The 27,992-nt window shown below is 48.2% G+C and overlaps 1 long non-coding RNA gene across 1 annotated transcript in view; it reads right to left on the reverse strand.

The window, feature by feature from the left end:
• Nucleotides 1-639: 639 nt before the first annotated feature.
• LOC137426049 (uncharacterized) overlaps nucleotides 640-27,992 on the reverse strand; it is an 85,956-nt gene continuing 58,603 nt past the window's right edge. Inside the window, exon 5 of the long non-coding RNA XR_010984169.2 lies at nucleotides 640-779. This is a non-coding gene — a long non-coding RNA (uncharacterized LOC137426049). The remainder of the gene's footprint in view (nucleotides 780-27,992) is intronic.

A 27,992-nucleotide genomic window follows, 5' to 3' on the forward strand; every position in this document is an offset into this window, starting at 1 on the left:
TGCCCCTTTTGCTCTGTAAATGAGGATGTATTTCATTTTTTTATTGGCTGTGAAAGACTTTTTCCATTATTTAACTGGTTAAACTGTGTCACACAAAATGAATTTCAGATTTACTTTTCGTTCCTAAATTTTTGGGTTCAAAAAGGAACGTCAACATGACAAAAAGTCCAGAAAGGAGAAGCGTAACGGTAAACCGCTTCACCAATGCAACGTCATGACGTTTTTCACTGCGCTTGTTTTTGAAAGGTTAAAACTTGAATTTAATTTTTCCAAGACCATGGCTGGACTTGATGTGTTTGTGGAAAAATGGTGTTTGAAAAATGTCTTTGAAGTTTGCCAAAATGAGTTGGTATTATCTCTTTCTTAAATAATCAAGTCTTTATATATTTTCATAGTATTGCTTTATTTTATGTTTTTGTAAAAATGAACTGTTTAATTGTTATACTCTCGTTGTTTTCTTGCTTTCATATTCTCTCCTATTTTGTTGGGATTTTTTATTTGTAAATTGTACAAACACACACTTTTATAATTTTGTAATAAAAGTCTCTCTCTTTCTTTCTTTCTCTTCTTCCTCTCTCTCTTCTTCCTCTGTCTCTTCTTCCTCTCTCTCTTCTTCCTCTCTCTCTTCTTCCTCTCTCTCTTCTTCCTCTCTCTCTCTTCTTCCTCTCTCTCTTCTTCCTCTCTCTCTTCTTCCTCTCTCTCTTCTTCCTCTCTCTCTTCTTCCTCTCTCTCTCTTCTTCCTCTCTCTCTTCTTCCTCTCTCTCTTCCACAGTCCCACTCTGTATTTAGCAATATCGGTGAAAAGCACAGGTTATTCGAGTTCATGATGACAATGATGTCAAGTGTCATTCTGAAAGTTGCTTACAGTAAATGAATACACATTTGCATATGAAATCAAATACATTTGGCACCATTCATCATGTATTGATGTATTGATGTATGGCACCCTCAATCCCCTCCCCTCCAACTCCTAAGGATTCTGCCACCCTTATGATACTCCAGAGCAGACAGGGAATTTTATAGACCTTTAAGGACCTTGTGATGACCCTTCGAGACCATGTCTCAGCTGGGTCAAAAATCCGTTAGTAATTTGCGTCTTTATAGCTAAGATCGCATAGTGCTGGTGGCTGGTTTGGTAACAAAATGGCGCCTATGACGCCATAGTCGAGTTGACCAGACTATATGTTTACGGCACTACAGTAGGGACTGGAAGAGATGGGGTGGGAGTCCAGAGGGAGCGAGGTTGGGGTGGGAGGAGGCAGTGGAATGTGTGGGTCGAGAGAGGGGAAGGGGTAGGAGGAGCGATCCAGCGTTGCCCGGCAACGACGGTACCCTTGTTAGTTGAATAAACAAACAATTACTCAACAGTTAACAACATGTGATAATCCACATGCATCCCCTAACTTTTCTCAAGAGTGGTGTTTCGTGTGCAGCCACCCGGCTGCTGGTTGCATCATTTTCAGTGGGCGCGTCTGCCGCTGATGCAATGCATTTCTAAAACCAGTTATCTGGTACTCGTTTTGCCGACCTCGGAAGGATGACAGGCTGAGTCAACCCGACCTGGCTTTAATTCAACGGATGCAAACTCAGGACCTTAGGATCCCAGGCCCGCAGCCCTAACCATTAGGCCAACACCAGGTATTTCTCAAGAGTGATAACAATTATCTCAAAATCCCCCTAAATACCAAAAAGTGGGGGTGGGTAAAGCTGGACAGCCAATCAAGGCATGTATCACATCGCTCACGAATTCTGACCGTTATCAAATGTTAAAATCATGAGTACATAAACAGATCAAACAAAACATCAACAGATCAACACCGAAACTTACCATTAACGTTTGGATCACTCTTGCATAGACACACCGGGGACTCCATCACATTGAATGGGGATTCCACATAACACATCACCCAGCTGGTTTATCAGGGCAATGTCCCCCTTTCCACTCCCTCTTCCTTCCTCCTCCCCCCCACCATCCCCTCCACCTGTCTCTCTACCCCACATGGCACGTGCCCACTATACTGATGCAAACTTAATTACATGCACACGGGATTACACCAAATATTTTAATGAGAGTGACTGATTGTTCCCTGATCTTATCTGAACATTTGGATTGTAATCCAATTGGGTGACATAAGTGTTTTGTTTGATCTGTTAATGTGTAATGGTTTTAAACTTGATAACGGTCAGAATTCGGGTCAGACTTTGCGAGCGTCGTATGTGCATTGATTGGCTGTCCAGCTTTGCCCACCCCCCACTTTTGGTACTTTGGCGGATTTTGAAATAATTTTCATCACTCTTGAGAAAGGTTAGCGGATGGGTGTGTGTGGCTTATCACATGTTGTCAACTGAAATGTTGCATAATTGCTTGCTTATTCAATTAAAGGTTGGAGAACTCACCATGGATTTTTTGATATATACATATCTATATACTGTATATATATATATTTGTGCAGCGTCTGTCCTGTGTTGTCACTGAACTACTTTCTCAAACCTTTGTGAAATCGTACCAAACTTCTGGTATGCACATATCTCTCCCGTCGGTATGTCCTACGGGTATTTAAAAAAAAAACAAATTGCAATTTTTTTTATTTTTTATTTTCGAATTTGTTTGGGAAATTTTTTTTTTTCAACTTCAATTGTTTATAAAATGTGATATCACGTATATTACAAATACATTTGTGCAAAATAATTGTTTGAATTATGATTGGTTTAAACCATGACAAAACGGCAACTCAGGTACAGTCATTTATCTATATATCGACACATCTGGGCAGTGTCTGTGTTCTCACTTAACGACTCCCTCAAACTTTTGTTTCCGTGGTTGTGAAGTGTTTTTAATAACGTTGTGGTGGTTTTGAATCACGTGGTGGTGAGGTATTTTGAATTATGTGGTGGTGAGGTGTTTTTTAATGACGTGGTGGTGAGGTGTTTTTAAATCGCATGGTGGTGAGGTGTTTTGAATTATGTGGTGGTGAGGTGTTTTTTAATGACGTGGTGGTGAGGTGTTTTTAAATCACATGGTGGTGAGGTGTTTTGAATTACGTGGTGGTGAGGTGTTTTTAAATCACATGGTGGTGAGGTGTTTTGAATTACGTGGTGGTGAGGTATTTATAATTACGTGGTGGTGAGGTGTTTTTAATTATGTGGTGGTGAGGTGTTTTTTAATGACGTGGTGGTGAGGTGTTTTTAAATCGCATGGTGGTGAGGTGTTTTTTAATGACGTGGTGGTGAGGTGTTTTTAAATCGCATGGTGGTGAGGTGTTTTGAATTATGTGGTGGTGAGGTGTTTTTTAATGACGTGGTGGTGAGGTGTTTTTAAATCACATGGTGGTGAGGTGTTTTGAATTACGTGGTGGTGAGGTGTTTTTAAATCACATGGTGGTGAGGTGTTTTGAATTACGTGGTGGTGAGGTATTTATAATTACGTGGTGGTGAGGTGTTTTTAATTATGTGGTGGTGAGGTGTTTTGAATTAGTTGGTGATGAGGTGTTTTGAATTACTTGGTGGTGATGTGTTTTGAATTATGTGGGGGTGAGGTGTTTTGAATTACTTGGTGGTGAGGTGTTTTTAAATGACGTGGTGGTGAGGTGTTTTTAATTTCGTGGCTGTGAGGTGTTTTTATTACGTGTTTTATGGCTGTGAGGTGTTTTTATTTTCGTGGTGGTGAGGGGTTTTTACTTTCGTGGTGGTGAGGTGTTTTTATTACGTGTTTTATGGCTGTGAGGTGTTTTTACTACGTGTTTTATGGCTGTGAGGTGTTTTTATTACGTGTTTTATGGCTGTGAGGTGTTTTTATTATGTGTTTTATGACTGCGAGGTGTTTTTAATTTCGTGGTGGTGAGGTGTTTTTATAACGTGTTTGATGGCTGTGAGGTGTTTTCAATTTCGTGGTGGTGAGGTGTTTTTATTACGTGTTTTATGGCTGTGAGGTGTTTTTATTACGTGTTTTATGGCTGTGAGGTGTTTTTACTACGTGTATTATGGCTGTGAGGTATTTTTATTATGTGTTTTATGGCTGCGAGGTGTTTTTACTTTCGTGGTGGTGAGGTGTTTTTATTACGTGTTTTATGGCTGTGAGGTGTTTTTACTTTCGTGGTGGTGAGGTGTTTTTATTACGTGTTTTATGGCTGTGAGGTGTTTTTATTACGTGTTTTATGGCTGTGAGGTGTTTTTACTACGTGTATTATGGCTGTGAGGTATTTTTATTATGTGTTTTATGGCTGCGAGGTGTTTTTAATTTTGTGGTGGTGAAGTGTTTTTATTACGTGTTTTATGGCTGTGAGGTGTTTTTAATTTCGTGGTGGTGAGGTGTTTTTATAACGTGTTTTATGGCTGTGAGGTGTTTTTATAACGTGTTTGATGGCTGTGAGGTGTTTTCAATTTCGTGGTGGTGAGGTGTTTTCAATTTCGTGGTGGTGAGGTGTTTTGAATTACTTGGTGGTGAGGTGTTTTGAATTACTTGGTGGTGAGGTGTTTTGAATTACGTGGTGGTGAGGTGTTTTGAATTACTTGGTGGTGAGGTGTTTTGAATTACTTGGTGGTGCGGTGTTTTGAATTATTGGTGGTGAGGTGTTTTGAATTACGTGGTGGTGAGGTGTTTTGAATTACGTGGTGGTGAGGTGTTTTGAATTACTTGGTGGTGAGGTGTTTTGAATTACGTGGTGGTGAGGTATTTTGAATTACTTGGTGGTGAGGTGTTTTGAATTACGTGGTGGTGAGGTGTTTTGAATTACTTGGTGGTGAGGTGTTTTGAATTACGTGGTGGTGAGGTGTTTTGAATTACGTGGTGGTGAGGTGTTTTGAATTACTTGGTGGTGAGGTGTTTTGAATTACTTGGTGGTGAGGTGTTTTGAATTACGTGGTGGTGAGGTGTTTTGAATTACGTGGTGGTGAGGTGTAATCGTCCCAAACTTCCAGTCTGCACCTACCCCTCCCCTATGTATGTGCTGAGGGGTTCTTTCTTGAAAAAAAAACATTCAACCTAAATCTTCAACCTAAATTGCCTATAAAAATGTAATATCACAAACACAACAAATACATTTGTGCCAAATAATTGTTTGTATTATGATTGGTGTAAATCATGACAACACAGCAACTCAGGTACAGTCATTATCCTCAGCTAAAATAGCCCGTTTCTCAGTAACGACGCGCGAGCCGAGCCAAGCTAGTATATATATATATATTGAGCTAGTATATTGAACCGAACCTTCCGTTGAACTTGGGGCCGACTCAGAAGAAGACCTTTGTTGGTCGAAAGCTTGTCGAATTAAAGATCGAAGCCCTGAAGCTACGTCCGCGTCTTATTCAATCTCCCGATTATTTATTCAATGCAAATGAGACGCCCTGCTCGTACTGTGGAGTTTCTACTATTTCTCACAGTTATATATGTATATATATATATATATATATATATATATATATATATATATATATATTGTTATGGGTCGCGGACAGATGTTATATTGACCGAGCGGTGGTGTATTACCGTGACCTAACAGGATCCCCGACTCACCCGATTCCACCCAAACGTTGGCCGGATCGCACCGCAGCTAGTCAATAGGGAAAAGACAAAGGCGACACGGATGTGAAGAAGAAGAAGAAGACAAAAAGGTTGGAAATACTACTGAATTTATTGACTATTTACACACATAAGCAAAAAGAAAGCAGTCACGTTTATTTACAAGCACATAAGACGCAGGTGACACAGTGAAATCTTTAGCTTACCTACACAAGCTTAATTAACCCAGGACAGAACAAACAGAACAAACTCACGTACACAAGAAGGATGGAATGGCAGGAGGTGGATGGCTGGAGGGAGAGGAAAGGTCCAAGGGGGTCCTGCAGCACAACCGGCGCGTTTAGCAGCCGCCGTTCCTTTACGGCCCTCACGCTGCTGTTGTGGCTGCTGTGGACGTCGCGTGCTTTGCCAGGCCTTGTCCGACTCGTCTGGTCCAAACCCTCAACTCTTTCTTGGTCCACTCACTCTTTACCACCGACTCCTCACCGCAACCAACGCAACCAACTGACCACCACCACCGACTCCTCACCGCAACCAACTCCACCAACTGACCACCGACTCCACTGACTGACTCCTCACCACTCTCTCTTGACGACCAACTCTTGGTGACCAACTCACTTGCTTCCTGCGTGCGTGCCTTTATAACGCCTCCGGCGATTAAGCCGCCGGCCTTCAGGACACGCCCATCGGTGTGCTCACCTCGGCCCTGGTTGGTCATGCGACCCTCTGGCTCCGCCCTTGATGACGACGGGCGGGCACGCCTTTCTTCTCCGACCCGAGCGCTTGTGGTCAATGGCGGTTATTGGAGGGGAGGTAATTTGGCAATCGAGGCTCGGCAATGACCAGAGGGGATGTAAAAGGGAATGGAGATTTTGGGGATGGGAATGAAAGGGGATCTATTCTCTTTCACTGGTGCAATGGAGTACTTCAATTAATGGGAGACACAGCCTTACCCTAAAACACAGAATAAGAGATAACTATCAACAGGGGTATTCTATTACTTGGCTGACGTGTATGCTTGTGGACTAATTATGGGATGCCCTTTCACCTTTACACAGCTCCGGAGGTAGGGGGGCGCAGAATAAACAATAATAATAATAATACAGCACACAATCAAAAAAATACAGTCCTCATATCCGCAACACTATATATATTCATATATACATACATATATACATACATATTCATAAATACATACATATATACATACATATATAATTATATATTCATATATACATACATATATATATATACTGAAACGCAAAAGAAACTTACCACCTTTGAAACCTTTAAATATCAACAATAACACTGCGTGTAGTAAATGTGTGAACTTATTTGTGGACAATAGTGTCCTCACTGTCAGACAAAACGGTCACGGATGGTCACTTGAACCTTCAATGGTCACTTCATAGCACAGCTGTTGAACAGCCATTTTGACTGTCAGTGATTAGCCAAGGGGTACCGGATGATTTTAATGAGCTGCACGTGATGTCTTGATATTGGCTTTAAAAAGGCCAGTGCAAAATGGGCATTTCAATCAACATGCCATGATTGTCAAGGGATCAACGGCAGCGTGCCCTGGGCATGCTGCAAGGCGGACGGAGCTACCGTGAGGTGGCACGTCGCCTTGGCTGTTCACACCAAACGATATCGGCCCTGGTGGACAGAGACACCCTCCACAACTCTGCAGATGACAGACCTCGATCAGGGAAGCCAAGAGTCACCACTGCAAGGCAGGACAGGCAGATGGTCCGAAGTCACCTGCGGGATCGATTCCGTCCAGCATCCCGCACTGCGGCAGAAACTCCGGGGCATGCAAACCCACGGATCTCCAATGATACTGCACGAAGACGACTGCATGACTATTTCAGTCATGCAAGAAACTTACCACTTGTTTGAAATGTAATAAAATTGTAACAGTTCAAAATAAAACAAACCAACAATTGCTAATTGAAACATTGGCATTTTATTGATGACATGTCAAGTTTTTGACCAAGCTACACCATCTCATCAGTTTGTTCTACAGTACAGAACAGCACAGGGTGCAATGTCAGTCCCCTTTCAATAGCGTGTGTGGCCACCATCTATCTATAATTCCATTAATCTCTGTGTGTATGTGTGTATGTGTGTATGTGTGTATGTGTGTTTGTATGTTTGTCTGTGACCGCTGTTTCTCGACAACCACGGGTCCGATATACTTGCAACTTGCCAGGTATATTGCTGGGGACCCGAGGATGTGCCTTTTCAAGGTTTGAAATTAATCGGACAAGTAGTTACCGAGCTATGGCGATTTCTTTACCAAACACCGCAAGCCGTTCGCTTTGGACCAAACCATTGCATGTAAATAGAGGGGGGGGTTCTGTGGTCGTTGCGAATGGACCAAACCATTCATGTAAATAGAGGGGGGGGGGGTTCTGTGGTCGTTACTGCCACGTGGTTTCAAAGTTTTTTTTTGTTGTTGTTGTTTGCACGCATGTTTTTTTGCACCCACGTACGGGCACGCCCTAGGATGTTTACACACACACACACCCCTACACAAATTTTTTTTTTGGCAAGGAACGGGCACCCACGTACGGGCACGTCCTAGCTTATATATAGTACGGGCATGCCCTAGTTGTTTTGGATACAGGCAGTGCATCGTCGGCGTATACTGCCTACCAGTCTTTGGATGGATTGCTGCTGGATTCTGTCCCACTCAGTCCTCAATGTCTGAAGCAGCTCTGCCCGTGTCCTGGCCCTGCCAACTACGCGTCTCCCAAGATCATCCCACAGGTGCTCTATGGGATTCAGGTCAGGGGAGAGCGCAGGCCACTGCATGGTGTTGATGTTCTCGCCTTGGAGAAATGCAGTGGTAAAGCGAGCAGCATGGGGACGAGCATTGTCATGCTGAAAGGTTCTCAGTTCTGGGTGGTCTATCAGGAATGGCAGCAGATGAGGTCGCAGGATGTTATCCACATACCGCTGGGCGTTAAGATTCCCATCCACAACCACCAGTGGCGTCCTGTACCGGCCTGATATGGCGGCCCACACCATCACACTTGGGCCACCCCACCTGTTGGCTTGACGCACGCAACAATCGGCATATCGCTCACCAGTTCTTCTCCAGACACGGTCACGCCCATCAGGACTGTCCACACAGAACCTTGACTCATCGCTGAAAGCGACATCGTTCCACTGCGCCAAGGTCCACCGCTGATGCTGCTGGCACCATCTCTGTCGGTTGCGGCGATGGGCAGCCGTCATCACGGGGCCTCTGTATGGTCTTCTGGCAGTCAGACCATAGTCATGCAGTCGTCTTCGTGCAGTATCATTGGAGATCCGTGGGTTTGCACGCCCCGGAGTTTCTGCCGCAGTGCGGGATGCTGGACGGAATCGATCCCGCAGGTGACTTCGGACCATCTGCCTGTCCTGCCTTGCAGTGGTGACTCTTGGCCTCCCTGATCGAGGTCTGTCATCTGCAGAGTTGTGGAGGGTGTCTCTGTCCACCAGGGCCGATATCGTCTGGTGTGAACAGCCAAGGCGACGTGCCACTTCACGGTAGCTCAGTCCGCCTTGCAGCATGCCAAGGGCACGCTGCCGTTGATCCCTTGACAATCGTGGCATGTTGATTGAAATGCCCATTTTGCACTGGCCTTTTGAAAGCCAATATCAAGACATCACGTGCAGCTCATTAAAATCATCCCATACCCCTTGGCTAATCACTGACAGTCAAAATGGCTGTTCAACAGCTGTGCTATGAAGTGACCATTGAAGGTTCAAGTGACCATCCGTGACCGTTTTGTCTGACAGTGAGGACACTATTGTCCACAAATAAGTTCACACATTTACTACATGCAGTGTTATTGTTGATATTTAAAGGTTTCAAAGGTGGTAAGTTTCTTTTGCATTTCAGTATCCATATATATTCATATATACATACATATGAATGAATGAATGAATGATCGTTTTAAGGCCATTTTCCCCGCTAGAGCGGGGGTTAGCCTTGCGGGTCCCATGACAATCATGGTTCCCTGTTTGAGGCAATGTTTTTATGGCCGGGTGCCCTTCCTGACGCCAACCCTTAGTCGCCTCTTACGATGCGCAGGGATACGGTGTACCTATTCTAAACCGGGGTACACACCGGGATCATTCATCCCAGCAAGCTGGTACTCAATTTGCCGACCTCGGAAGGATGACAGGCTGAGTCAACCCCCTTGGTGTTAATTTAGCGATCGATCGGGATTCGAACCCAGGATCTCAAGCCGGCACCCTAACCGCTAAGCCAACACCAGGCTAATATATACATACATATATACATATTGTTGGGGTTTTGAGAACCCTGCACTTTGTAAGTTGTTGTAAATATACCCTTTGTAAATAATTCTCTTTGTAAATACCTCCATTTCATTGTTAAGATCAAAGGTCGTCCCCTAGTTAGTCCATGAACAACACGTAGCGAACCATAGGCCCTCTTCGTAGTTATTTCATTATTATGTGTTTCAGGTAAGGCTGTGTTTCCAATAGTTTGACTCTACGTTGCATTAATCAAATAAGATAGGCCCCATTCCGTCCATTTGCTCTCCCTCTCCAAATTGTGGTCCGTCGTTGCCAGCAGCCAGAACTCCATTACGCACGAGGCCAAGGACAGGAAAAAGGGGGCGGAACGCGAGGAAGAGGCGTGGCCCTGTCATCAACCCGCCAGGGGCGTGGTCGGTAAGCCCTAACCACCAACCAGCACCGCGGTGAGCAAACCGGTAGGCGTGTTCTCAGAGCTGGCGGCTTGATTTCGACCGTAGCAATAAAAGCAACTGCAAGGGACTGCTTGAGAGAGTCGGTGAGAAAGAGAGTCGGTGGAGAGTCGGTGGAGAGTTGGAGTTGGGAGAGAAGATGAGTGATCCAGCTGAAAGAGACAGAGGAGGAAGAGCCAAGGTGACCGCAGATGAGTGATCCAGCTGAAAGAGACAGAGGAGGAAGAGCCGAGAGGACAAAGAGAGGAGTGATCCAGCCGAACCGAAAGAGAGAGACGTGAGGGGGTGCTCGTATTGCGGCAATAGGCCGTGACCCTCTAGGCCCTATTGCCGGTCGGTGAGATGCGAAGCTCTTTTGCCGGGTTTCACCTCGAGCCCGGAGCGTGAACCGCGAGCGTGGACCTCAACGCCTGAACCATCTGCCCCGGACCTTCCTCCCGAACCATCTGCCTGGACTTTTCTCCTCCTGCCATCTTTACCATTGCCATTTCTCCCATTCGTGTAAGTGTGTTCGTTCTGTCTGTATTGTCCTGGGGATAAGTTAAGCCTGTATAGTTAAGAATTGCCCTATGTCCTGCTTCTTCTTCTTCTGTATATTCTCGCCCTTTCATTTCCCTCTTATAGATATAAATAAACCTGTGTTCTTCCTTTACCCTTGTTGGTTCTTTGGCTTCCTCTCATCTGATCGCTTTAGTCTTTTCTTTCGATTGAATACCTGTGGCACGATTTGGCCAACGCTCGGAATCGGGTTTAGTCGCTTGATAACGGCTCGAACCGCGGATTGCTAAACCGCTCGGCAAATACCATCTTGTCCGTGGTTCGAGCGGTACTTGTCTCCCTGTTTTGCGGAGGGATTGATAAAGGTATACGGGATAACACCTGGACCAATAACCCTGATAAATCCCACCCCGCAAAAGAGCGTTACAAGTACCAGGACCGGTCGGACGGCCAGCTTAACAGGACAAGGGGATTAACCCCCCCCCCCCCCTTGCTAACGGGAGTGCCGTCCCCCGGATCCGTAACAATATATATTCATATATACATACATATATTCATATATATATATATATATATATATATATATATATAAATATATATATATATATATATATATATATATATATATATGTAAATATATATATATATATATATATATATATATATATATATATATATATATATATATATTGTTGCGGAGATGAGGACTATATTTTTTTGATTGTGTGCTGTATTATTATTATTATTGTTTATTCTGCGCCCCCCTACCTCCGGAGCTGTGTAAAGGTGAAAGGGCATCCCATAATTAGTCCACAAGCATACACATCAGCCAAATAATAGAATACCCCTGTTTGATAGTTATCTCTTATTCTGTGTTTTAGAGTAAGGCTGTGTCTCCCATTAATTGAAGTACTCCATTGCACCAGTGAAAGAGAATAGATCCCCTTTCATTCCCATCCCCAAAATCTCCATTCCCTTTTACATCCCCTCTGGTGATTGCCAACCCTCGATTGCCAATTACCTCCCCTCCAATAACCGCCATTGACCACGAGGCAGGGTCGGAGAAGAAAGGCGTGTCTCCACCTCGTCATAGAGGGGAGGAGTGAGCCAGCCCCACTTGACCAACCAGGGCCGAGGTGAGCACACCGATGGGCGTGCCCTGAAGGCCGGCGGCTTGATCGCTGGAGGCGCTATAAAGGCGCGCGCGCAAGAGTCAGTCAGAGAGAGTCGTGAGTTGGTCGTCAGTGGAGGGTCAGTGGTTGCGTTGGTTGCGGTAAGAAGTCGGTGGTGAGAAGTGGTGGCGTCGAGTGGTCAGTGGTTGCGTTGGTTGCGTTGAGTTGTCGGTGGTGAGGAGACACCAGGGCCAAGAGAGAGAAGGTTCAAGGTCAATTACCAGCAGTTGTGCCAGAGACGGCAGACGCGCCCTGAGGTGAGCCAGAGAAGCAGCTTTGGCTCCACAAGCAGCGTTGACTCCACCAGGCGGCTTCAACCCGTTACCCCGCGGGGACCAGATAGCGGTGGCATCGGTGGCCGTCGAGGTCCAGCCGACGTCCCGTGCGGGATCAAGCCCGAACCATCTGCCCCAGCTGAACCTTCCCATTCCTCCTTCCAGCATTCATTCCTTTCCTCCACCCTTCTTGTGTACGTGAGTTTGTTCTGTGTGTCTTGTCCCTGGGTATTTAATTAAGTCTGGATAAGCTAGTATTTGCACTGTGTCACCTGCGTCTTATGTGTTTTTTTTTTTTTTTTTTTTTTTTTTTTTTTTGTATACAAGATCGAGGCTCGTGAAAGAGCAAACATTAATCACACAAAAAGACAAACCGACACACAAAACACAAAAAACAAGGGGAGCGGCAGACAAGATGGGGAGAGAGGGGGGAGGACACAAAAGAGAGGGGGAAGAAGGGGAAGGACACAAACACAACATTTGATCGCTGGAGGCGCTATAAAGGCTATAAAGGCGCGTACTTGAAGGTAAATAAACGTGACTGCTTGCTTTTTGCTTATGTGTGTAAATAGTAAATAAATTCAGTAGTATTTCCAAACCTTTCTTTGCCTTCGTCTTCCTCTTTGCATTCGTCGTTTTAGTCTTTTCCCTCATTGAGCAGCCGCGGTGCGATCCGGCCAACGTTTGGGTGGAATCGGGTTCTAATCGGGGAATAACTGTTCGGTCGCGGTTGGACCATCCGCTCGGCCCATCATAACATCTACACCGCGATCAGTAACAATTGGTGTCCGGAAGTGGGATTGGACCCGAAGCGCGCTTAACGCGCTCAAAATTACGAGCTGCTAAAAAATTATGTTTTAAAGAAATAAAACCCGAATTTTGAAATCGCGCCATGGCTGGTCAAGGCGATCGAATGCCGGTGGGTGAGCTAGAGGAGGGGTTAGGAGTAACCCAGGATCAAATGGAGGGGAGCAATGAGGAGGCGGTTGAGGGAGTATCAGGCGCGCAAAATGGCGTCCTCGCGCACGTGGGTGTAGCGGCACCAAATTTTGCCGCGGCCGCGACAGTAGCAGCGCCGCCGTTGGATTCGGACCTTTTGTTGCTACAAATCGGGGCCCTTATGGACAAAATGAGGGACGAAGCAAGGGCTGATAGTGAGCGATTGGAAGACAGAAGGAGGGCTGATAGTGAGAAAATGGAAAGCAGAATGATGGGGGTAATGAGGGACGAAGTAAGGGGTACCGGTGAGGCGTTAGACAAAGGGATGAAAAAGGGGTTAGAGGGGTTAGAAAACAGGATGGAAGGCAAATTGCGGGAGATAGGGGAGCAATCCGCCCGAGAAATTAAACAAATGGGAGAGCAGATAGAGGAGGTAAAAATCGGGTTAGAAAGTAAACTGGATGCTCAGAGGGATGAATTGGGACAGATGAGGGTGGCATCTACAAAAGAGATGGAGGAGATACGACGAGGTGTAAGTGAGGAGGTTTCGGGGCTACGCGAGGAGGTAAAGCGAGGTGAGAAGCGTATGGAGAAAGAGGTGAGAAATGGGACGGCAAAGTTACAGGGGGGAATAGAAGATCTGACGGAGGAGGTGGAACAGCTGACAGAGGGACAGACAGAGTTAGTGGAGCAGGTTCAAAAGAACACTGCGGTACTAGGAGGGTTAAAGGCGACACAAAAAGAAATTAAAAACGAATTAATAGCGACACAGAGGCAATGTCAGATGGTACGTGAGGAACTGACAATGAGGGTGGACGAGGTGACAGAGATAATGGAGACAAAGGACCGGCAGGTGAGGATGCACATAGAGACGGTCATGGTAGCCTTAGAGGACGAACTTGAGGAGACGCACCGAGAAATAAAAGAGGTTAAACAAAAATTAGAGGAAGTGGAAGAAGAGGTGAGTGAAATTAAGAAGAGACGGACAGAAACTAAGAGAGAAATCCAGGAGGAGGTAATGGAATTGGTACAAGGTCGGTGCTCAACTCATAATGTGCTGCTCACTAACCAAATAAAGAGTTTGCAGGTGGCAAAGGAGGTGCGGAGACGAGGTGCCAAGGTGAGTGGCGATATAATCGGAAATGTACATGATGTGAGGAAAGCTTCAGTCGGCTTGGGGATTGGTTTGGATCCGGGTGTTCGTGAGAGGCCGTTGAGTGTGCGACAGGTCTGGTGTGCGACAAAAGAGGTGTGCGAGAATGTCCGACCATGGGGTGTGTGAGGAAAAAGTGCACGCCAAGGAGTGAGTGTGCCGTCAAGAGTGAGTTGGTCGAAGCGCGTGTGCGAGGGGGTACATGGAAGCGCGGTGTGGTGAGTGTTACGGAGGAAGTAACGGAAAAGTGTGCGCAAGAGTGTGCGCGAGAAAGGTGTGTAACGGACGGGTGCATGAGGAAAGAGTGTGCTGTCGAGAGTAAGGGTGAGTGCGTGACCGAGAGTGGAGGTGAGAGTAGTGAGAGTGACACGGAGCGTGAGTTGGTTATGACAGGTGAGCGAGGATGTACACCTGGGATGGAAGGATGCACACCTGGAATGGTAGAGCGTGAGTGGGAATGCACGCTGGAATTGGTAGTGAGGCACGTGGTTGGGTGTGCGAGTGAAAGCACACCTGTGATTGTCACAGAGGAGGTGACCGAGGAGGGGGCGCGAAGAGGTGTGTTGGTGAGGTGTGCGAGCGACGAATGTGTGCCAAGGTGTTCGGTGGTCAGGTGTGTGACCAAGTCTGTGAGCGAAATGAGTGTACCGAGGTGTGTAAGGAAAGGTACGAGGAGCATGGGAACAGCTGGAGGTATGAGCAAGAAAGGGGTAGCGTATGCTTGTAAGCATCCAGGTGAGTCATCGACGGTAACCGGGTTAGCGGTTAGAGCGACTTTTAGCCGAATCGGGCCCTCGGTGCGTGCCAGCCTTCGCGTGCCGCGAGAACCAGCGGGGATCCGAGCCACGGCGGGTTCGAAAGGACCGCCGTACGCGATCCACGCTGGGCCTCGCTTGGAACGGCCGCGTCCGGGCTCCACTAGGCGGAGCGGGCAGCCCGATAGGAAGGGTCGTCATGGCGACCACTTTCTATTGAGACATGCCGGCAGGTCGAGATCGGGACATTGGATGGCTCCACGCCGAGGTGGTGCGTGGGATCTCGGGCCGGGTAAGCCCCCGTCCCTGCCCCGAATGCGGGACGTATCCAGCCGCTGGCACAAAACAACCCGCGTTCATTGCTCGGCTGTACGAAGCCGGGCTGTCGACGTGAATTGGCGCACCGAGAGGATCTAATAAGTAGACGGGTGATGAGGATAGTGTTTTGGACCCAAAATTAGAAAAAGGCGAAATTTGATAATTGGTACGGTGATTGGCAGATGAAATGACAAATTTTTGATTTGTTGGATTTGGACGAGCGAAATTGATAGTAGGACCTCCCCGATGTGGTGGGATGGCAAATCCACCATCCCTCACAGCACAAGGGGGGGCAAATGCGCACTAGATTATGGGGTTGATGGCAGTGAAAACTAGCCCGGGTGGGTTAGGATATCGTGTGTAGGGATCTAGCGAAGATTGACATTAGGTAACGTTAAGGTTTAGCTAGTGACTGATACCTGTAGTGGGGACGCAGGTAGATTAGCGTGGATGATAATGACGTGGGAGCGCAATAGTTTAAAGGGGCGACTGGGAAGCGCAAGTTTCAGAGGGGAGTAGTTAGCTGAGATGATGCCGTGTGTTTGAAGATTGAACAGGTGTGATTGAACAGGCGTGATTGCACAGGTGTGCAACTGAACAGGTGTGTGGAGCAGTGTATGAGTGAGTGATGGTGATGTGTGTTGTGTTGACCAACTGGTCCAGGAAGAGGAGGAGTGTGCAGGTGGCACCAGGTGATTGCACGGGTGTGCAACAACAGGTGTATGTGGCTGTGTGGAATAAATGGTAGTGTGGAATAAATGGAGTATTGGAATGGATGGTCGTGGAGTGAGTATGGTGGAAATTGTGGAGTGGAGTGGATGGTGCGAAGGTGTGAATGGGGGAAGAGTGGACCCCCATCACGGATACCCGGGGCGGGTAGTGTAAGTGTTAGGTAGAGGGTACAGGTAAATTGTGGTTGGATATTGGCATCTGTGGTGTGGGTGAAAGAATGGTCTTTGGATGGGTGCATTAGTGTTGTGGAAATGGCTGGGCGTGTAGCCTGTTAGTGTGTGTAGTTGGTTGGGCGCTCCACCACTGTGAGGATGTCGGCCAGGTGAGGCCGCAGGTGGGCTCTGGGAGCCGGTAGTAGTTGTTGTGGATGGGGCCCGAGGATCCGGAGGACGGACCCGGGTAGCCCAGTGCCAGAGGGCACCAAGGGGTGACAGAGCCAGGAGGGGCTTTCCCCAGTTAGTTAGGTTAGGGTGAGGAGCTAGGTAAGCTCGGGTGGCAACTGCAGTGGTGGAGGTGTGCAGGTGGGTAGACCTGCTGGGAGAGCTACACGTCACAGCCCAGAATTTGTGCGAGGGCACCGGGAGATGAATCGGGGGAGTGAGACCCCAAATTGAGAAGCACCACAGTTTGGTCAATGGGAATTGGTTTTTAGAACCCATAGTGTAAGTGGCCAATGGATTGGCAGGGAGAGGCCCCGGGTAGTGTAAAGTTTGTTAAAGTCATTTAGAAAGTAGTTAGGATGAAGTCTCCTCGCACCATCTGCATCCACTCACCTGAGGTGACAGGTACTCCACACCATGCCATGTTTTGATTCTTTTTTTTTTATGATGCAAATGTTTGGATTGTGAGACGCATCATGACGTGGGTGTGACATTGTGCTTTGTTGTTCCATCTCTTCCTCCTTATGAGGATTGATGATGAATTTGGTGATGGCAAATTTTGAAGTAGAGGGATTGTGGAGACGAATTTGGTATAGGAGAAATATGGGGAAGACGTGACGGTAGCGACGGATTGGTAATGGGTAGATTTTGTAAATATGGGGTAAGGGCAAGGGTAGTGTAGGTGACAGGGGGGTGACGTACGGTAGGGACGAGCTTTCTCACTTCGCCCTCCGTACGCATTTCGCCTTGCATTGCCTTATTGACGTGTACCCTTGTGACCTTACCCCTCGCTCATTTGTCTTTCCCCTTTTGTCTCCCACATGACCTGTGCGCCATTGGGTGCCGAGGGGAGCGTGCGTGAGTCCTCCATTGTGCGCCCGGAATTCCCAGAACCAGCTGTCTGCATCGATGCACCACATTATGGACCACAGGTCTGTGGCCGAGCACCACTTATGGACCCCATGGGTTGGGGCATGGCCCCTCTGCTGGAACCGGCCATGAGGGCCCGAAATCTTGCTGGCGGACCTTGGCCACAGGGCACCGATGCCCCACAGGTGAACCACACTAGTCGGCCCTGTGGGCCATAAATAAAATAAATAAAAATGGACACATTGGGTGCAAGTTTTAATACAAATAGGCCGCCAGTAAGCAAAGCAAAAGAATGACAACATCTGGAAGACCAAATATAATAACCAGCAGAGGGAGCCGAAGAGCAAGAGATCACCTGCAGGGTTAGGGGTTGTTGATTTTATTTTTTATTGTTGAACATTGATGAACAATGGTGACTGCACCGATTGGTGCTTGGGTGTGTATTGGTGCGTTTTTGGGTGCTTTAATGGTGCGTCGATGCAGAGCAGACTGTCTCCCCCCCAGAAAGAACAATTACAGGTCCTGGGTTAGTTTTGTAAATAAAAATAGCGTCATTGTAAATAATGCTCCCCACCGTCAGTGTATAGTTTGAAGACCATTCCGCAATTCGGTTAAATGTGGGCGTAAGTCTGTTAGGCAGGGTGCAATGGAGCAGCGGGACACATTTATTTATGTTTTAAAACTGTCGCACTCAGGGTCAGGTTAAAAGTAGAGGGAACTACACCTACGTGTCACACTAAATAAAAGTTGTAGGCCCGGGCTGTGCCTAAGAGGAGGAGGGTGCAGTGTTGCGGAGATGAGGACTGTATTTTTTTGATTGTGTGCTGTATTATTATTATTATTGTTTATTCTGCGCCCCCCTACCTCCGGAGCTGTGTAAAGGTGAAAGGGCATCCCATAATTAGTCCACAAGCATACACATCAGCCAAATAATAGAATACCCCTGTTTGATAGTTATCTCTTATTCTGTGTTTTAGAGTAAGGCTGTGTCTCCCATTAATTGAAGTACTCCATTGCACCAGTGAAAGAGAATAGATCCCCTTTCATTCCCATCCCCAAAATCTCCATTCCCTTTTACATCCCCTCTGGTGATTGCCAACCCTCGATTGCCAATTACCTCCCCTCCAATAACCGCCATTGACCACGAGGCAGGGTCGGAGAAGAAAGGCGTGTCTCCACCTCGTCATAGAGGGGAGGAGTGAGCCAGCCCCACTTGACCAACCAGGGCCGAGGTGAGCACACCGATGGGCGTGCCCTGAAGGCCGGCGGCTTGATCGCTGGAGGCGCTATAAAGGCGCGCGCGCAAGAGTCAGTCAGAGAGAGTCGTGAGTTGGTCGTCAGTGGAGGGTCAGTGGTTGCGTTGGTTGCGGTAAGAAGTCGGTGGTGAGAAGTGGTGGCGTCGAGTGGTCAGTGGTTGCGTTGGTTGCGTTGAGTTGTCGGTGGTGAGGAGACACCAGGGCCAAGAGAGAGAAGGTTCAAGGTCAATTACCAGCAGTTGCGCCAGAGACGGCAGACGCGCCCTGAGGTGAGCCAGAGAAGCAGCTTTGGCTCCACAAGCAGCGTTGACTCCACCAGGCGGCTTCAACCCGTTACCCCGCGGGGACCAGATAGCGGTGGCATCGGTGGCCGTCAAGGTCCAGCCGACGTCCCGTGCGGGATCAAGCCCGAACCATCTGCCCCAGCTGAACCTTCCCATTCCTCCTTCCAGCATTCATTCCTTTCCTCCACCCTTCTTGTGTACGTGAGTTTGTTCTGTGTGTCTTGTCCCTGGGTATTTAATTAAGTCTGGATAAGCTAGTATTTGCACTGTGTCACCTGCGTCTTATGTGTTGTAAATAAACGTGACTGCTTGCTTTTTGCTTATGTGTGTAAATAGTAAATAAATTCAGTAGTATTTCCAAACCTTTCTTTGCCTTCGTCTTCCTCTTTGCATTCGTCGTTTTAGTCTTTTCCCTCATTGAGCAGCCGCGGTGCGATCCGGCCAACGTTTGGGTGGAATCGGGTTCTAATCGGGGAATAACTGTTCGGTCGCGGTTGGACCATCCGCTCGGCCCATCATAACATCTACACCGCGATCAGTAACAATATATATATATATATATATATATATATATATTGTTATGAATTTGGTAGAGCAACATCTAGAGCTAGGTAGATCTGAATAGGTAGGTATTCGACTGTCGTGACAGGGACTCTACATGTAATAAGTTCTTGATGTTGAGGCGTTTGTCGGGGTAAGATGTATGATTGTGGATCCTACCTGGAGATTCGAGTGTTAAGTAGTGAGGGATTAAAGGTAACGCCCCTGTGAGTCTCACCGAGTAGTCAAACCTTTGTCCATTATGGCACTGCAAACCACATAAACATTAGTTAGGTCCTTAGCGCAATATTAAATAATTCCTTTCCCTGACAATGACTTCGGAACAAATGGACAGGAAACCTGGCCAAAAACACCGCCACAATTGGCCGCCACCGTTTACACCTCCAAGGCCTACAAACCTCGCCTGGCACGTGTTATAACTGCACATCGGATTTTTATGTGAAAAAATAAAAAATATTTTTTCACATAAAACGGCTTTTTCGCGCGCAAAAAAATTATTTTGCTATTTTCTGAGAAAAAAAAGATTTCGCCCTTTTTCGGGAAAAATAAAATAAAATGCTCTTTTTGGTCGAAAATGTCTGACAACGCTAAAAAGAATTAGGGAATTTTTCGAAATTTTTCGAAATCGGACAAGTCACATTTTGCTGGAATCTCACTTATTTAAAAGGGCAACTCACATTTTGCTGGAATCTTACTTATTTAAAGGGACAAGTCACATTGTGCTGGAATCTCACTTATTTAAAGGGACAAGTCACATTGTGCTGAAATCTCACTTATTTAATTGGACAAGTCACATTTTGCTGGAATCTCACTTATTAACTGCGATCGAAATTTTTAACTGTGATCGAAATTTTTAACTGCGATCGATCTCAAAAACAAAACGTTGCGTCCACTTGCGTGCGTTGCGTCTCCAGCGTGTACAGCAGTGAGGTGGTGTACTACAGTGAGAGAGTGTACACAAAGTGTGAGCAAGTCTCCTATCAAGATGAGTGCTGCTCTTCGTGACAAGTGGCTGAAGGAATTCAACGCTGGCGGCGATGGGGCCACCTTCAAGTACGTGTCGAGTGACACGGCTTTCTGTCGAGCTTGTGAAAAGACTTTCTGGGCGAAGCAGAAGTCTGAGCTGGCCCAACATGTCCGAGGAGACCGCCACAAGAGCAACTTGGCCTTGAAGAAGAAGAGGACGGTCACACAAGCCACCATGGAGGACTTTGGTGGCGGAAAGAGGCACAAGTGCGACGTCGTGGCTCAGGAGCTGTGCCAGGCCATGCTGGCCGCTGGCATCCCATGGTCGAAATTGGAAAACCCTGCCCTCCGGTCGTTCCTGGAGAAGCACATCACTCTCCAGATCCCCGATGAAAGCTGGATTCGAAAGCACTACCTCGACAAGTGCTACGACGAGGCCTTGGCGGGGATCCGTGCCGACCTCGGACAGCAGCCCATCTGGCTGTCCGTCGACGAGACGACCGATTCGGCAGGTCGATATGTGGCCAACATCATCACGGGACGCTTGTCCAAGGAGGGGTACTTTCGTCCCCACCTCGTCCAGTGCATGTTTCTGGAGAAGACCAACTCCGGGGAGATCGTGCGCGCAGTCAATGACACGCTGCGCTATCTTTGGCCTGATTTCAAGCCGGAGTGCCTCAAGATCCTCGTCAGCGAGGCCGCGGCCTATATGATCAAGGCCAGCCATGCCCTGAAGGAACTCTTCCCGGACTTGCTGCATGTGACTTGCGTTGCCCACGCGCTCCACCGTGTCTGCGAGACAGTCCGAGAAATGTTCAAGGACGTCAACGACCTGATTGCCACGACGAAGAAGGTGTTCGTCAAAGCCCCGTCGCGTGTTGTCCTTTGGAAGGAGCAGCAGCCCAATCTTTCTCTCCCCCCGGAGCCCATTCTGACTCGGTGGGGGACGTGGATCGACGCTGCGGTGTTTTACGCCGAGCACTTCGAGGACGTCAAGGACATTGTGGACCAGCTGAACGATGACGACGCGATGGCAATCCGGAGTGCCAAGGACCTGTTCGGAAAGGCGGACATCAAGCTCAGTTTGGTCTTCTTAAATGCCCACGTGTCGTTCATCCCGAAGATCCTTAAGCAGCTGGAGGAGGCCGGCATGGAGCTGGCCAAGGCCTTCCAGCTCCTTGATCAGGCCAAGGAGGAGCTCGAAAAGATCCGAGGCTGCCGTAAGGAGATCCTGCTCACCAAGTTCAAGGCGGTGCTGCAGCGCAATCCCGACATTGGTGGGCTGAGGACAGTGGCTTTGATCCTGGATGGAGATCAGCACGGATCTGAGGTTGGTGTGCCGGCTGGAGTCAAGCTTGCCGACATCCCCCTCTTGAGGTACTGCCCCATCGTCAGCGTCGACGTGGAAAGGTCCTTCTCCGTCTACAGAAACGTCCTCACCGACCGCCGACACCGCCTCACCAAGGAGAACATTACCAAGATAATGATTTCAAACACCTACTTTAACCGTTCCTAAAAGGGTCTTGTCAATTTCTTCTAGTCCTCTACTTATCAAACAATGCGGTTGCAATAAAGGTACCTGAACGTCATTTTTTACCTGTTTACTAGCCAAGAGTGCTTAATGTTGTGCAGGAAAAAGCTTACCATTTTTTGTTCTTTTTTTGACTGATTTCTGAAAAACTTGGTAATAATAAAAAATGAATAAAACGGGGGAAAAAAATATTTCGGGATTTTTTCACATAAAAAAAAAGAATTTCCGCTTTTCAAAACATAAAAGGCCTATTTTCTTAACATAAAAATCCGTAGTCTAGACTTATAACACAAGGACCGCGGGGTCGGGGACGGGAGAGTGGAGCGATGCCGCAGAGGGCGTGACCTGGGCGAGCCGGCGAGTTGGGAGGCTATTATTGGCTGAGGAGTGCGCCAATGTGACGTCATCAGCGAGAGATATTATCGACGGTCGGACGCCATTTTAGGGCAGCAGTTGGCACTCAGTAGTCGGCAGTTGGCAGTTGGCACTCAGTAGTTGGCAGTTGGCACTTGGCTGCCAGCACTCCCGCAGAGAGTCGAGTCGAGTGGAGTTCAAAGGAGTCCTTCCTGTCCCTGGTCAAGTGGAGTTCGTTTGCTTTGTGCAGCCCTGCGTTGGACCGTTGGAGCAAGGGAGCTCGTGGTGTGGGTGTGCCGTTGAACCGACGAGGCCTGGTGGCGCCTGGTGGCGCTTGGAGGCGGACGGAGAGGGCCGCGGGGCCGTGTTACGCTGAAGACGAAAGGAGCCAGATAAGCCCGAGCCCCGATCTCCGCGTTTACACTTTACATGACAAGACGTGTTATTTTCGTATTAATCTCCCTCGTATCGTGTTTGATATCTGTTGTGTGTGGGATCCCAATTTAGGCTTATTAGAGTTATTAGTATTACCGGCGCGGGCTTTTTCACTGTCTTTACTTTTCATTAATAAATCCTTGTATTATTTTCTGTATATATCTGAACGCAGTTTCCTGGGTGTTTGATTTTAGTAGATAAGGCGGCGGGGGGGAGCTTCGCTGTGTCCGCCATTCCGCGCGTTTAACTTTAAGTGTTTGATTTGGAATCCGCTATTGAGTTCTCGCCTCGGGAGTTAAAGCCTCGCAATTGGCCATCCGCAACTGTGGTATTAATCGCGGTTGCGTGACTAGTGGTGTCAGGAGTGTCGGATTCTAACCCGCCGGACAACTTTTTTTTGTCCGCGGCGAGACCGACACGGTCGGGCGTACATTGTCATTGCGCCCGACGTTCGAACACAAAATTTTTATAGTCGAGGCGGAGAAATTTAATCAATTGGGCATACGGAGCGCTATATCGCGTCTTCGTCAAATTTAAATTGTGTTACTGGCATTATTAAAATAAATACGCGCGCGGGAAACAATCTTCCGGAAGGCGGATGTCGGACATTGACGAGATGGAGGTACGCAGCGAGGCCTCCGTCAGCGTCGGGAGTGAGCCGGAAATGGGGGATATGGAGGATAGCGTTGGAACTTTCCCCGCCGCTGGGACGGCCCCGATAGATCTCCAGACCATAGTAAATTTAATAAATGCTCAGAGGGCCGATGGTGAGCGAAACCTTGCAGAAATTCGGGGAATAAATGACAAAATTGATGGGTTGGAAAATAAAATGGAGGGAATGAGTAATGATATGGGAGAAATGAAAAACAAAATGGAGTCCCAGGGGAATGAATGGAGGGAAGGACTGAAGGACATGAGTGACCAAATTAATGGACTGAAAGGGGAATGTTTCCCACATTCTGGCCTGGTTGTTTATCGGGACCGTGTGGATGTCACAACACCCCAACCGGGGGATGAATTTGGAATTGTGCAGCACCAGGGCGGTGGTGCGGAGCAAGAGGGGGTAGAGTTTTTGGGGGTCCATGCGATAGAGCCGGACCGGGTATTTATTGGGGATATTGATCAAAGCCTGGCGGGGCCAGGAATGATTTGTAATGATGATGATGAGGATGATTTGATCCAGCGGCTGGAGACCTGTGACAGTCCCATGGAGGTAGAGCTTGTTCAGGCCCAAAGGAGCCTGGGTGATGAGGTGAGTTGGTCCGACGAGGTGGTTGGAATGACCGAGGGGACGCTCACTGTACACTGCTATTTGGAAACAGAGGCTCCAAAATTGGACAACCAGTTGGGGGAGTGTGTTGGCTCCAGGCTGGATTTGGATCTTGGAGGATCGGGAGATAGAGCTTCTGGAGATTTGGTCCCTGTAGGGAATTTGGATCAACTGCAGGGAGGGGCAGAACAACCGGTGGTAGAGGTTGTTCCCTGCAGCTGCGGTTTGGCAGTGGGAATGAAAATTTGTAAAATAAAATTTAAAATAAAATTACAATGGGAACTTGATTTGGAGCAGCCATGGTTGGGATTGGTCCCCGGGCTGCGGGATCTGGACATGGAGAGGTCATGGGTGATGGCCTCGGGCAAAAGTTGCCCCTTTCAAAATTTGGGTATGCCAGCCAGCTGGGGGGCTGTGATGGCGAGATTTGGACGTGGGGTCCAGCCTTGGGTGTCGAGGTACGACCTGGGTCCCACGGGGGGTCTGGTGGAGTGTGGCGTCCCTTGTCCGTCGGGGCGCCGTCCGAGCTGGTGGCTCGGGCCGGCAGGGTCACTGGACCCTGGTGGGGGTTAAGACCTCCAGAGGGGTCCGAGGTGGTTTCTCAAGCCTGGGTTGGCATTTATTGAGGACCACTAGGGGGAGGTGTTGTGGGTCGCGCTTTGGTGGTGGCACCGCAGATGGCCAGCTTGGGCCTGGTGTAGTGACCACCCGGGCATGCGACCTGACACCCTCTCCCCGAGACTTTGGGACAACCAGCATGTGATGACCTGCCATGCCGTGTTGGTCGATGGACGCGGGTCAAACCGAATGGACAGGGATGGAGATATCCTGCCGGACAACCATTGGGGCATCTGTGGAACGTGATGGTGTGAGTGACCTTCCACAGATGCTCCGTTATGATTTATGGACTCTCGGGTTGGGAAGAGAGCCATGGGGATGTGAATCGGGAGATGTGTAACGAGCCGAGCATATGGGCCATGCTCGGCTGGCATGTGTATGGCAAAGCATCCTTCTTTGGTGAGGTTAGTGAAATGTGACAAATGGTTGGCGTGGGTAATCTGTGGGTTAGATGCAAATTTAAGGGTGGATTTTGAAATGTCATGGTGGACACTGTACAGTGACGCCATTATTGATCCAGGTGTGCAGACCAAAGTGTTGGAGGCTGTGATGAAATTAATAGGGTAGCAAGACAGCTTCAACTGGTTGCGGGGGCAACTGTGCTGATATTTGGGACGCGGGGTTATGGGGATGTAGTTGTGTAGCCTGAGGGTCAACGTGGTGCTGTGCATGTCCGAGGTGTGTGGACCATGTCTTCTGGGTGGGTCTCCTGGTGGAGCATGGCTGTTGACTGGACCTTGGCGTGGTCAAGTGTGGGTGAGCACTGGGGGGGCTGCAGTTCTGTAGTCGGACTGGGGGATGATGGGGAGGTGCAGGGGACGTGGCTGTAGGGATGCCACGCACTGCGACCGTGCCCCCCAGGGCCAAGGTTGTTTGTGCGGTAGTGTGTGTTGTGGCAGCAAGTGCTCACCACATTGGCCAGCTGGGGCTGGTGCAGCTGTGTTCCTCGCAAGGGGGCCGAAGGATGGATGGTGGGTCGCACCCTTATGGACACTCGTGGGCCATGTTGGCGTTTTGACTGCTCACCTTGTCCCGGTGACCCTTGCACGGTAGCGGTGCAGAGCTGTCGTGGCCACAGGTAGTTGTGTAGCGATAATCACCGTTGGATGCGGATCCACATACCTGCCAGTGTAGTGGGGACAAAAGAGAAATTTGGAAGTATTTGGTAGGCCCAATGTGAAATTTTGGGAATTGTATGGGTGGATGGCACCTTTGGACTTGACCAACCTGCAACTACCTGCACTTGAGGTGAGTGTCTTGAGGAGTACTGTCCCAGGCTTCAGGACTTGCTTTGGAAATTGGGGACATGTAAATTGGAGTTGGGAGGCGGGTGAGAGTGATGACATGGCCGGTGGGGGGATGGAATGGGAGCCACACAGTGTCTTGTGGGTGGCGTATGTTTTTGTGTTGTGGTTATGTGTTTTGATGTGGTCGTGAGAGTGGAACCTGGAGAGTGAGTGATGATTATTGGAGATAATGAGGGGTGATACTTGTGCTTTTGGAAATGTGCTTTTGGAAATGTGTGATGGTTTAAATGTGAACTGGGGGATTTCACATGTAGCAGGCCATGGCAAGCCTTGTAACACCTTTTACACCATCTATGGAATTGTACTGAATTGTGCTGAGTTGTGTGGAGAATTGAATGGCAGCGGGGGAGGAAGTGTGTTTTGGGGTCTTGTGGGTGGGGAAGGTGTGTGTGTCCGCAGGTACAGAGCAAGCTCTGAGGAGCGATGCCTGCGGGCCCCCCTCTGCGGCAATTACCCCTGGCAGCCGGTGGTAACTGGAAATTGGAGCTCGTCGATGGAGGGTCTGGTTGGGCGCCGCGGGGTGAGGAAGTCCCCCGGTGACCCGTGTTAGTGCGCGAAAGCAGGAGGCAAAGGAGCCTGGTGTGTGTGGAGACCCTCACCGGCGAGGTAACGGCGGAAAGGGGCTGTTGGGCTGTCACGGGGCCAAGAGGTAAAGGGGGGGGGGGGGGGCAATGAACTTGTAAGTCGGTTGACTTGTTTTTGGGACTGCGGGCACCACAGCCTGAAGCGCCCCCACCATCTTTTTGTGCGGTACCTCCCCGCTGCCTAGTTGAGGAATGCACACACAGCGAATGACATCAATGCCATGGTCCTGCAGGGGGGTATATTGAAATAAGTGCTTTGTTGATTTTTGAAATGCCTTGATGATTTTTGGAATGAGGATGAGCGGTTAAGGGGTCAGTGTTGCATGAATGTGGGCGAAATCCACCGAGCCATGTCACTTACCTGCAACATCTGGACAGGGCCCGAGGAAATTTAGGGGGGTGCATTGGGATGGCCCCGCAGGTAAGGTTGTGTCTTGTGGCATCCACCGGGGGACGCGGTCTGTAGACCGGGGTATGTACAAAGGGTAGAGTTTTGAGTTTTTTTGGAAAGATGGTTAAGTTTTGTGGTCAAGTTAGTGTTGCGTGTTGTTTGTTTCCTCCCTCCGCAGGAACAATGAAGAAAATGTACATACTTGCATGATGGTTAAGGGGTTTAGCATGTTAAGGAAGTGTAGGTAGGTAGTCCGACTCACTTCCCACAGCCCTTCCTGATTTATTTCATAGGTTAATTAAGTATGTGACAGTAAGTGTTAAGGCTAGAATGGTAGCGCCTGCGGTGAACCTTGCAGGAGCTACGGTTCCAGGGGGGGGGGGGGGGGGGGGTGCTGTGTTATGAATTTGGTAGAGCAACATCTAGAGCTAGGTAGATCTGAATAGGTAGGTATTCGACTGTCGTGACAGGGACTCTACATCTATCTATAATTCCAGTAATCTCTGTGTGTATGTTTGTATGTTTGTATGTTTGTATGTTTGTATGTTTGTCTGTGACCGCTGTTTCTCGACAACCACGGGTCCGATATACTTGAAACTTGCCAGGTATATTGCTGGGGACCTGAGGATGTGCCTTTTCAAGGTTTCATATTAATCGGACAAGTAGTTACCGAGCTATGGCGATTTCTTTACCAAACTCCGCAAGCCGTTCGCTTTGGACCAAACCATTTCATGTAAATAGAGGGGGGGGGATTGTCACCGTACTCGCAAGCCGTTCGCTTTGGACCAAACCATTTCATGTAAATAGAGGGGGGGGATTGTCACCGTACTCGCAAGCCGTTCGCTTTGGACCAAACCATTTCATGTAAATAGAGGGGGGGGATTGTCACCGTACTCGCAAGCCGTTCGCTTTGGACCAAACCATTTCATGTAAATAGAGGGGGGGGATATAATTTTAGATATATATATAGTACGGGCATGCCCTAGTCTATCTATAATTCCAGTAATCTCTGTGTGTATGTTTGTATGTTTGTATGTATGTATGTATGTATGTATGTTTGTCTGTGACCGCTGTTTCTCGACAACTACCGGTCCGATA

The sequence above is a fragment of the Myxine glutinosa genome, chromosome 4 (genome assembly GCF_964187855.1).
Source record: "Myxine glutinosa chromosome 4, kmMyxGlut1.1, whole genome shotgun sequence".
NCBI classification, from domain to species: Eukaryota; Metazoa; Chordata; class Myxini; order Myxiniformes; family Myxinidae; genus Myxine; species Myxine glutinosa.